The 12,499-nt window shown below is 40.3% G+C and overlaps 1 long non-coding RNA gene across 1 annotated transcript; it reads left to right on the plus strand.

Annotated features, from left to right (window-relative positions):
• Nucleotides 1-5,690: 5,690 nt before the first annotated feature.
• Nucleotides 5,691-11,800, plus strand: LOC121142628. The gene is made up of 3 exons (XR_005879654.1): nucleotides 5,691-5,776; nucleotides 6,885-7,006; nucleotides 11,281-11,800. It is a non-coding gene; the product is annotated as an uncharacterized LOC121142628 (long non-coding RNA).
• The last annotated feature ends 699 nt before the right edge of the window (nucleotides 11,801-12,499 follow it).

Consider the following 12,499-nt stretch of genomic DNA (forward strand, 5'->3'; position numbering starts at 1 on the left):
TCTCTCTCTAATTCTAAATGCTTGGCCAATAGTTCAGGCTTGTTACTCAACAACTTTTGCATTTTAAATTAACACATACTTCTTATCTACCCTCTGCCTCATGGTGATACCTTCTTTCAACACAGCACGTCCTTCTTGCTTTCTCTGAATCTGCTCAAGACTCCCCAGACTCAGCCATTCTTCTTCCCAGCATTTTCTCTGACCCCCAAAATCCTGCCTACCTATTGGTCAATAAGCATTTTATTAACAATGAGAGCAGCACATTTTCACAGTGTACAAAAAGATTATTCCACAGCATTTCCCCCTTTTTGTCTAAATAAAGAAGGAAGATGTTAACTTTAACATAGTAAAATTATGTTCAACAAAAACAGTTATCAAGTGAGAATTACACTTATAATATCCAGTCCCTTTTGTATTTGGCAAAATTAGAGAAAATATTCTATTATTATCTTATCTTTGTGAGTCTAAAGTTTTATATCTAACTTACCTTTTATCATAACTAAGGAAAACTTTAAGTCTAATTATTTAGTCTTTAACTCCCTCAAAGACCCCAGAAGGGGGTGCAATGTTACCTAATGGCAAGAACAACTGGCTGCCAGGACAGTCATCCAAAGTTCTTCTGTAACATCCGGGGATCCAACTTTGGCCTACATGCCTAATTTATCTGACAGACATTTTTGAGAATCTCTCCCTCCATTTCTTGAGAGGATTTTTTTTTTGCCTTTGGAATTCATGCAACTCATTGGTATTTCACTTCGATGAATGTCAATAAAGCAAGAGAAAACCTCATTTTTCTCTTGACTGTTATCCGCCCTGAGAAGTTGCTGAGAAATCAGAATACTCTTCCCTCCCTTTAGAAGGAACTGGCTGCCAGGGAACTGCAGCAAGTGTGAATGGATAATGACAGGAGGAATGGGAAGAGACCAAGAATAGAGGTCACCAGGGAGGCGCTGAGATAGATTCCATGGATTCCTCAGTGAAGAAAGTCAAAGACGCTTTATACTGTCTTCTGGATTTTTCAGTGTTAAAGAATAACTTTAAAGGGAATGGAGAGATTGTTCAGTGGTTAAGCGCATTGGCTGCTATTCAGAGGGCCTGGGTTTGGTTCCTAGCACCAGTACGGCAGCACAATCCACTTCCAGGTGATTCACTGTTCTCTTCTGGTCTCTGAGGGTGCTAGGCACGCACATAGTGCACATGCATACATGTAGGCAAAACACTTACAACATAGAATAAATCTAAAAGAAAAATTTAAAGGAATAACTTAAAAAATAAAAAAAATTCTCCCTTAAGGGAGGGTTAGAAATCAACTGTATTTGCAGAGGACAAGATTAATTTTCATGCCTGTAGACATGTCTGCCCTACTCTCCTGCTCCTATTGGGAGCAGACAGAGAGGTCCTGAGGACCTTGTGTAAACACAGCAAAACTAGCTTGAGGAAAGCACATTGGAGAAAAATATTTGCAAGACTGGACAGTTCACAACTCCTACTCTTCAAGAAGCTGTCTGGAACTGGCAGGAGCCACTGGTGGGACCACACTGTATATGTCTGAAGATAACATGTACTTTATTATAATATTTAAGCACATACTCCACTGCTGGGCTGAGGGCATGTGTAAAAGCATACACTACGCAAATGAACAAGATAGCTAGAAATGTGACATAGAGGGTCTATCCTTTGTACAGCATTGGTTTTTGAGGTTCTTAACTTTGTCCTGCCTTGGCCTACTTCTCTCTTGGAAGTGGATTGTTTCCTATTACAAGTCTTTCCTTCTGTTATTATACACATGTCTTTGGCCAATGCTTTGTTCTGGGACACAAAGACCTGGAACCCCTTCCAGAGGTGCCAACCCATCTCCCATATCCACTGAAATCATTACCAGTTATCAGCTTGCAACTTACATTGAAGAGGACCTTTTCATCTTTTTGGTCCATTTGAGTTTTACAGTTTCTTTAAAAATGCTTCTATATGTTTGATTGTCTAGTGGTAACATTTTATTTTGGACAATGGACCAGGAAAATAAAGTGATCTGCAATTTCGTTTCCAAACAGATTCAATAAGCCATGATCAATAAACTGAAGGTAGCATTTAGATGTGGGGGAAGGAAGAGAAGGAGGCAACTATGCAGCTACAGTGGATGCATAGGCACATCTCTGAAGCAATAGTTATGGCTAAACTTTACCTTGTTTAATCTCTGCTTCACCTTGCTATAATGTATGGATCAATGAAAATCTTTAGAGGTTACAGTTCAGCATTCATTCAAGAGCAAAAACACATCACCCTCCCCCTTAAATTATTTTGAGTTCTCATGTGGAGCTGCTTCTTTGCTAGGTATTAGGGCAGGGAGTGGTGCCATTGGTAGTCTTCAATCTGGAAACTGGGATGCACTTAGATAGATGGAGGAGAGAGAAGAAGAACAGACATCCACAGACAGAGCACACTTTCTTTCCTCTTCTTAAAATGGTTAGAGGTCAGGTGTGGTTGTGTACTCCTTTAATCCCAGCACTCTGGAGGCAGAGACATTTGGATCTCTGTGAGTTCCAGGACAGTAGGGTTACATAGAGAGACCCTGTCTTAAAATAACCTGAAAATCATTATCGTCATCATCATCAACAACAGATAAAATGATTAATTTGGAAGGCAACTTGAATTTGTAAGCACTTTGATATAAATGGATCATATTCTAGAGAAAAAATTTGAGCTTGACTAATAAGAACCATTGATTAATTTCTAACTAGGCATTTTCCACTGAAATGATTTAATGAGGACACTCTCACCTTAGTCAATTGAATATTTTCCTTACTCTGATGCTGAAAGTCAACCCTATCAAAATGCTCCCCTAGTGCCCTCTTGGTAGAGTATCAAACACCTGCTATCTGGAACTGTGAAATGTTGTTATCTGTTTAAATGAACCATCTAAAAATGTTAATGTGGTTAGATTTTTCTCATTCAGGTGGGAGAAAAATATACAAAATTCAGTTTTGATTTTGTGTGTATGTGTGTGCTTTTTTGTTTGTTTAAAACTAAGAAAGACTTGGAGTTTTTTGAAAGATGGAGATATACAGACCCTGCATGCTACAATGCTAACATGCCTTGAAAGATGTGCTTAACTGGTATAATAGTGGCATGACAGTCATGGAGGCAGCCAACCACATTCTAATTGAATATGAGACCTATTCCACAGGAGGGATTTCATCTTTAGTACCATAAACATGGTGAAAAAGTCATGACTGGGAAGATCATAGGCACTAGGAGGGAATCTACTAAATGGTTATGTTGTTAAACTGTTTCCTAAATATTTATGTTTGTTCTTAGAGTTTTTTTTTTGTTTTTCAAGACAGGGTTTCTGTGTGTAGCTTTGTAGACCAGGCTGGCCTCAAACTCCCATTGCTGGAACTAAAGGCATGCACCATCACCACCCAGTTAGATTTGTGTTCTTTAAAATTAATTTTTATTTATATTAAAAACAATATTATTTCACATATCAATCCCAGTTCCCTTCCCCCCATCCTCCCATTTCCCCCACCAACTCCCTGTCCCACCCCCACCCACTCCTCAGGGAGAGTGAGTCCTCCCATGGGGGATCATCAAAGTTTATCACATCATTTAGGGAAGGACCTAGGCCATTTTCCATGTGTCTAGGCTGAGAGAGTATCACTCCATAGGGAATGGACTCCCAAAGCCTATTAGTGCACTAGGGATAAAAACTGGTTCCACTACCAGAGGTCCCATAGAATGCCCAGGCCCCGCAACTGACACTCACATTCAGGGGGCTTTGTTTGGTCTTATGCTGGTTCTCCAGCTGTCAGACTGGGGCTGTGAGCTCCCACTTGCTCAGGTCAGCTGTTTCTGTGGGTTTCCCCAAGATTTATGCTGTTTTTAACTTTGGTCTTTTTGCAGTGGGTAGCAGATAACACAGAAATTTCTAATTGGTCAAAGAGCTAAGAGAACACTTAATTATGAATGAATGATCTAGTAACCCTTCCCACTTAAGGTTCAGGGAACATTATGGAAGAATAGAAGGAAAGAATGTAAGAGTAGATACAGAAGAGAGCTGTGAAATATTATCTTCTGGACATGACACAGCTGTTTCGCACATCAGCTTACACCAACTATGGTTATTTGTGCAAGATCTGAACAAGATCAAGCCAATCAATATTTCAGCATGAATTCTCTCTGTGGAGGAGGGAGTCACTCTGTCCATGCCCCAGTGGGTGTCCCTTCAAATGCACATGTGGTCAACACTAATTAGACTAAGAGAGTATTAACAATAACAACAAAGTAAGGAGACATAAAATTGTGAGGGGGACAGAGGAGGGAGCATTAGGAGGAGTTGGGAGGAAGTAATGGCAGGTGTATATAATAAAAACATATTGTATAAATGTATGAAGTTTTCAACTAATAATCAAATTAATTAAAACTAATTAAAAGAGGAAGACATATATATTTAGCAGGAAAATTATGTACTTGAGGAGGCTTACTATTTTATTTGTGTGTGTGTGTTTGTGTGTGTCCTTGTGTCCCTGTCTGTGGAGGCCAGAGGAGCGTGTCAAGTGTCCCACTTTGTAACTCCCCTTATTTCTTTGAGACAGGGTCTCTCACTGACCCTGTAGTGAAGTGGGCAGTTGACAAGCCCCAGTGATCCTCCATCTCTGCCTCAGTTCTGAGATTACAGGCACGTGTGAAGTACCAGACTTTTTACATGGATTCTGGGGATTTGAATTCAGATTCCTCTGTAGTAAGCATTCTTATCCACTAAGCCATCCTGCCTAAGTCATGAAGCCATGGATACAAATCCATGGGGTCACATATACAAAACTAACTTCTAGATTTGAAGTTGAAAATTGACCTTTGAGAAGTTACTTTTTTTTTTTTTTTGCACCAGCAATTGTTTTGAGTTACACAGCTCTAATTTTTCTCATCCCTTCCTTCAGTAGGCAAACAGAGGTTTCTGTTGTCTTCTTGCATTTTAATTTTTGAAAATAGATTATAAATAATAGTAATAGGTTTAAACACCACAGAACAGAACAATTTGGCATAAAGAAAAATGAGAAAGAAGTCACAAACTTGTCTTTAAAACTCTTAAGACTTAATGTGTTGCTAAATTATATCTGTGCATTGGAGATAGCTTAAAAGCCAGGCATAATGTGTGATTGCAACCAATTTTCATATTTTTAGCTCTAATTCAAAATACCGAATGTTTTTGGATTGGTTTAGGATATTCTTACTGCTAATTCAGTGGAGGGAAATGAAACTGGAGACTTGGTCTCTTTTCTGAGTAAACACAATGACAAAACTATATCTGAAGATTGAGAGCATCCAAAAATTTGAAATATTTTTTTCTTACAGGAGTAGTCAGCAAAGCAATAAAGTTAAGTCAAAATTTAGAATTAGTTCTTCTCTCATTGTATTTCTATCAAGCCCAATATCGCAGTTCAGAATCGCTAATTTAAAAAAAGGTTCGAATTAATGGAACGTAACACTCCGAATTCTCAGATGAATTGAATAAACAACTCAGGTAGGGCCCCTGGTAGAAACTGCTGTCTAGTTTAGCTCTCCCAGGCTACTAAGAGAGTGATTACTGAATCAGGGGAGAAGGGCAGAGTTTGACACATGGAGTGATTTATAAGTCCCTGGTCCATGGGAAAAATCAGGTGAAAATCAATTCAAGTTTTCCTCATTCTCTTTCAAACTGCAGGAGGACTCAGAAATGTCGCCCTTTGGGGCGTGTAAAGATAGGAATTCACACGGTGTGCTCTGCAGCGTTTCTCCTCTGGTAAGTGAGTCCACAGTGCATGGACAAGATTGAGTAGGGCAAATGAAGCTGTCTCTTTGTCTTGATGGATGCTGAAGTTAGGAGAGACGGGATTCCTCAGTGTCTCTCAACATTCTAACACTGGCGACCTGGGAATGTGTCAGTTAGGGTTTCTGGGACATATTGTTCAGCTTTACCACACCGACAGAAAGGCTGGGAAGAAAAGCCAGGGTGAAAAACCAGATCCAGAGAAGAGCCTCAATTCCTCAGTGGTCAGTCACTCACAGGCTACCTCAGCTGTCTTACGGTCTTCAAATCCTCTGCTGCTTGTAAAAGTGATTAAAAGACAAAAGCGTTCCCCCGTGAGGTGAGAACATCAACTTCTGCTTGAACTGATAGAACTGTGAGGCTGGACTATCCCTGGTTGGCTGTTCGAGAAGAACCCAAATATCAGTCTGCTGCTGCTATTCTTATTACAAGAAATTTATCGCCTCTTGACAGTAGTGGTTGATGTAAAATCGCCTTTCCAGGGACAGTCGTTACCAGGACCAGAGCCGCCTGCGGTTCCCAAATGCCTACCATTGGCTGTGTTCTGTGTGCTTCCTCTGTGGCTTGGGGATCCCGGTTTTTGGAGTTCCCTTCCTTACCTGGGGTGTGAGGTTGATTGTAATGAGGATGACAGATCAGAGGGGCTCCCGAAGGAGAGGAGCTGAGATATCCTCAATGGGAAGGCATGGAAGGGATGCTGTTGTGAGCTGAGATGATATCCTCAATGGGAAGGCATGGAAGGGCTGCTGTTGTGAGCTTGCTACCCAGGGTCAGGAAGAGTGAGGTTGAGTAGTCCTGATTTACTGTTGCCCATCTCAAGATGGCTTTTCCTGCCCACACACAGGAACAAAGCAGGTATGGCTGACTTCTCTGTTTATATTCTGAGACCCAGGCCTGTAGGAGAGGAAAACATTTCAGGGAACGATGAGAGTGTCCCTTATGACATCACCTAAGTATAATTAATGACCATGATGTGACTTAAGAGGTGTGGATGTTAAGTTAATGAGGCTGGCTCTCGGGTGTGACTTAAGTAATCTGTGTCTCCTTAATGGTAACACTTCATTTAAAATTCTGAAAACAGTGAAAATACAAACCAGTGGGAGGCAAGAGAACCTGTCTTCATCAGCGACTGGAACATTCAGCTCCAAGCCAGGTTACCTGGACTCTCAAATCTTGCAGCAGTTGTGCACAAATGCGTGAAAGGTACTCAAGTTTACCCAATGTTTTAAAAAAATTAACAAAAATTATTTTTTAAACTATGGCAATGGGACAAATAATCCTGAAATATGATTGTAGCAGACAAGGATAAATCACTGTAAGATATGCCTCTTTAGCATAAGGATTATTTTGAACTATGTCTTGGGAAACTGAAGACACAGGAGATGTTTTGGAAAACAGACAAGTTTATATAAAAGGGAAATTTATATATATAATAAAATCTCCAGGTACATTTCATTGTGTATGGATATGAATAAGTATATAGGATCAGTTCCTAAAGGGAAGAATCACCAGGTCAAAGGGAATATACATTTTAATTTTTTATAAATACTGACCAAATTTTCTCCACAGAAGTGTTTCTAAGTAACACTGTGTGTGTGGGTTTCCTTTTTTGTTTATCCTCTTAGACTCTATTATTGGGGCTAAAAAATCAAACTGATAAAAGGAATGAGTAAGAAATCAAAGTGAGCCTGGAGAGATGGCTCAGCTGTTAAAGGCTGCCAACAAAAATGTCAAGAAAACACAGTTTTCATTATTTACCACGCACAGCTTTCTTAAAGAGAAACATGTTCAAGGACATGGCTAGATGATTGAGTCTTATGAACATTTAGTTAAGTAAAGGAGAAAAGACTTGGGGTTTGGGGGGAGGTGTTTCCTGTCTGTATAAGCAGCAAACATTATGTTAGGTTCCTATCTACTTTTCTCTTGTTAGTCTTTTATTATAGGGGATTTCAGCTAAGAGCTGTGGTGAATGAATAGTAAGAAAGTTATCTTTCTTGGGGTGGTGGTGGTGAACACTTTTAATCCCAGTACTCGGGAGGCAGAGGCAGGTGGATTTCTGTGAGTTCTAGGCCAACCTGGTCTATAAAGCGCGTTCCAGGACAGCCAGGGCTGTTACACAGAGAAAACCCGTCTCGGAAAAAAAAGTTATTTTTCTTCTGTGGGGGCAGGGTGCTTCAAAGTTAGCACATAAAAATGCATCAGGGAGGGAACATGTAGAGAACATGGGTGTCTTGTTACACAGGTAAGTGTCTGGTGATAAGAGCTATCTGGTGGACGATGACATCTTTACAAGTGGAAATTTCCTTTATAAACATGAATCTATTTTATAAAAGGAGACATTTATCATCTATTTTTAGGCAGACATGGAGAAGTAAAGAACCTTTTCTGTTCCTCTGATGTTTTTAACTCAAAATAATCCATATGCCAAAATAGAATGTTTTGAAGTTCCGTGTTCTTCACACTTACACCAGCAATGTCTCAACGTTTTCCTCTCACATCCCTGCCAACACAGTTAACCCAGGTTTTCTGATGGAGCTAAAGACAATCGCTTCTTTCCATTTCTCTTCCATTGGAAGTGAAGCCTTTAATAGTAACAACAACCAACTTCGAAACAGAACTGTTGTTACCTGGATTACACAGCTCTAACTCCTTATGTTTCCTGAAGCAAGGGGGAGCTTTAGTCTACAGAGAACTAGAGCCACAGCATTTACTAGTTTGAATTCAATTTTGTATCTGATTTTAATTGGATTGTGTGAGTGCCTATGGTGGCTAATCTTGATTATCACCTTGATTGGGCTCAGCGGTGCTTAGGGGATCAGTAAAGGACATATTTGGAAGTGTCTGTGAGAGACTTTCCAGAAAAGACTGACATGTGGAAGAACAATTAAGCTGTAGAGACTCACCCTGTGTGTAGTCTACACCATTCTGTCTGCTGGGGACCCGGGACAGAGTGTTCTTGCTTGCAGCATATGAAATGCCTCTACAGGCTCACAGGTCCTCAGCTCTTTGAAGAGGTCATGAAAACTTCAGGAGAAGGAGGACTCTTGGTTCCTGTGTTACTCTCTGTCCCCTGTCTGCCACGAGACAAAGAATACCCCCCCCACAACCCTGATATTCTACACAAGCACACTGGATCAACTAACCATGGATTGAATTCTCTAAAACCATGAGCCAAATAGTCCTTCCTCCTTCGACTACAGAAGCTCCAGGAATTTGATCCTAGCTGCCTAAAAAGCTAACTATAAAAATAGCGTCCTAGTCTTAATGCTAAGAACAAGAGGATTTAAGTTTTCTTCTAGGTATCTAAAATGGTTCATCAACGAAAAAGAACTAAAAGTCAGTAAGGTGCTTTGAAATATTTGTAGATGAAAATCCATTTCTGGATTCACCCCCTCCTTTACTCTCCCCACCTCAGTTCCCCCCACAGACACCAGCATGCTTGCCTGAGGACCAGATATAATCAGAACACCATAAACCCAAGAATAAACAGCATGATTGAAGCTGTCCTTTTGCTGATCAGATTCAGGGGAGTGAGAGCAGAACAATGGGAAAGGTGTAGTTCGTTCTTCAGGAGTTTGTGACAGTAGAGGAGAAGAATCAACACTAAGGACAAAACACACAGCTCAAGGGGGGAAAGTACATGGTGAGAAGCTGGGCTCTCAGGCATGTCTGACAAAGAAGGGAGCAGATCTTAGTGATTCCAAGTGAGACAGCTCAGAGGGAGGGAACCCACACGAGAGACAGAGAACAGACCTCAGAGAAGATCCAGGGCTAACCCCAGATCAACCACTATGGTCATGATCTCCACATGTCTGGGCTTTCCCTGTTTATAAAATGGAAATATTTGCTCTATCCTAACAATTTTGTGGGTCAACTGATGGTTGTGTGTGTGAAAGTGTCTCATAGAGGTCCCAGAACAGTTGCTTCTAGTAAATAACAGTGACTTTTAATCCAGAGACTGAAGGGTTGAGATACAAGAATATGATTTATCTCAGAAGTTTGGGGCCATAGGACACAGTATTAAGAGTGAGTGGTGCTGGGTGATATGGAAGGCTAGACAACACTTGCAAGCAGCCTTTAAAATAAGACATCTGTAGAGTAAGAGGGATGTTTGACTAGAACTCCTAAGCAGCTAACTTGTTGTTGACTTGTAGTTGACCAAGTCCATATATATATATATATATATATATATATATATATATATATTTGATAGGCACTAGAGATGTCTTAGGAAACTACTGGTGGGGCCCAATTGTAAACACTGAGGGATGCTGGATGGACAACATCCGATGTGTAAATCCTCTTTCAGGAAAGAATGTAAACCTGCCCTCTTGGTTCACTTTCCATTTGTACTAGCATCTTCTGAGGTGTTTCCAAGCCACAGAACCTGTATGGTATTATGTGTGGAAGCTGTGATGGGCAGTATGTGGAATTCCAGAGTACTTTGGGTAGCTGCAACATGGTTTAAATTCTTTCCTTAAGGTCTGGACTCTGCAATCCAATCTGTCTTATCTCAAACGAGAGTTGCTTTAGTTCCACGTCAGGAGGTGCAGAGAAATGCCTTGTGCAGATATATAACATTAGACAGTGCTTCCTCAGGGATGGGGGTGTTTTTTCCTTCACAACATCAGTTCTCTCTCTCTCTTTCTCTCACTGCAAGTGTTTTCCAAGAGACTCATGTCATTTGATACTGAAGGATTGTTGGTTTCACATGAAAGAATTTCCCAAAGGTATCGATGATATGCATTTTCCTAATTGTTGATTATTGTTCCTACAATGGAGATCAAAGCAACCCATAGGGTTTGTGCTCCTTCTTTGTATTTTATATTGATATTAAAGAGGAACAGAAATGACATGAGATCAAACCTTTTGCCATATTTACAAGTTTAGACTGGAAAACATGTTATTCCCATGGTGAGAACTTATAATTTTCAAGTTGTAGAAATTCTCCCTAAAAGGAAAATACTATCCTTTAGTATTTGTGAAGAATGTTGGACCCCTCATAAAATGTTGAAGTATTTGTCTATATCCTATGCATATCCTTGACTTAGACTTGAAAATTATTTGTATTTGTGCCTTTGTTTGTACATGTGTGTATGAGTACCTATGGAGGCCAGAAGAAGGTGTCAGTATTCCTGAGGCTGGAGTAGCACGTGGTTGTGCACCACCTAACTTGGGGGCTGGGAACTGAACTCAGGTCATCTGCAAGGGAAGTAAGCAGTATGAATAGCTAAGCCATCTCTCCAGCCCTTTTCAGTGTAAGTGAAATTGTCTCCACCTTACTTATAATTCCTAGTACAGTGTGTATGCTGTGTACATAGTTATTATACTAAATTGTTCAGGGAGTAATGATAAGAAGGAAGTCTGCATATGTTCAGTACAAGTGCAGTGTTTTCCCCAAAATATTTTTGATTCACAGTTGGTTGAGTCATTGGATGTTTACAGGAGTCTGACTGGTATTCATATCTGTCTTTCAGATGGCTACAGCTTTAAACTAGCTGAAAATCTGAGAATGCAACCTTCAGCCCGCTACCTTCAAAAATGTTACAGCCATTGACTGAGTGGAATGAGGCCCAGCTGTAGTGGTTTTCTCACTGCTAGGTCTAGCAGGGGAAATGGAGCTATAAACCGAGGCCTCTCTTGAGGCGTGGAGGGAAGAAACTGTCTGGGTCCTTGCTTGACACCTGGACCTCACTGTGGTGCTAAGTGAAACTCAACAACTCAGGTGGCCAAAAGAAGCAGATGTTTAGCACAGCTAAGTGTAAAGAGTTGGGGAAATGACTTTATAGACCTTTGGCTGAGATGCTCACATTTGAATGTCATACACAGGAAGTCATCAGGTAGTGCAATAATATAAACAGACCTTACCTCATGAAGTGATTTATTTTGGAATGGTGGCAGCAACAACAGCCTCAAGCACAAAAGAACATAAGGACTTACTTTTTTTTTAATTTGAGAGATTTCCCAACCAGTCAGGGCTGTCTGTAATGAAAAAGTGGGGGGCAACACTTCCTTAATTATAGTGCGCATGCATCATCCAAGGAACGGTGTGGACTTGTGTTAGTAATAATTCCCAAAGCATGTGCAGTGCTATGATTTCTTCAGCTTCTCAGATAACCTGTGAAAGAAGGAGGGATAATTTTGGTGGCCAATATGTGGGGAAACTGAGGCAAAACAGACCAGTCAACAAGTGTGCTCAAAGTCAGAAAGCCAGTGGTTGAAAAGTGGGAAAGTCATCACAGTTAAATCTTTCAATAAGCAAGCTCTTTCTGCTCAACATTTTAATACAACCAATGGGGAATGAGGAGGTTTTAGATGATCACTATAAGAAGACACAGCAGTTTTAATATGTAGGTTTTATGTTAGTCTACCTTAAAAGGGGATAGGTCTAAAAGCATAGTGACTAACTCAGCTTGATTCACATTAAGCTCAAGTTCTAGAGTTGTCCTTCCTAGATTCCAGGTCTCAGTGTACCACTTACAATGTAATTATGTCCTTGCTAATCTATGCCTCAGTTTCCTTATCTGTGATATGGGGATGATGGGAGTCTTACCTCATTGGGGCAGTTGTGGAGATTCAGTGAGATAGTATTACAAGAGATTTGTAAGTTTGTTAAGGAGATAAAAATCGTATATTAATCCTGTTATTTTGTGCATATGTTGAATTTAGGAAGGTTAAAATGGCATTTATAAAAAA

This window comes from Mesocricetus auratus, unplaced genomic scaffold, assembly GCF_017639785.1.
Source record: "Mesocricetus auratus isolate SY011 unplaced genomic scaffold, BCM_Maur_2.0 Super-Scaffold_100010, whole genome shotgun sequence".
Classification (NCBI taxonomy): Eukaryota; Metazoa; Chordata; class Mammalia; order Rodentia; family Cricetidae; genus Mesocricetus; species Mesocricetus auratus.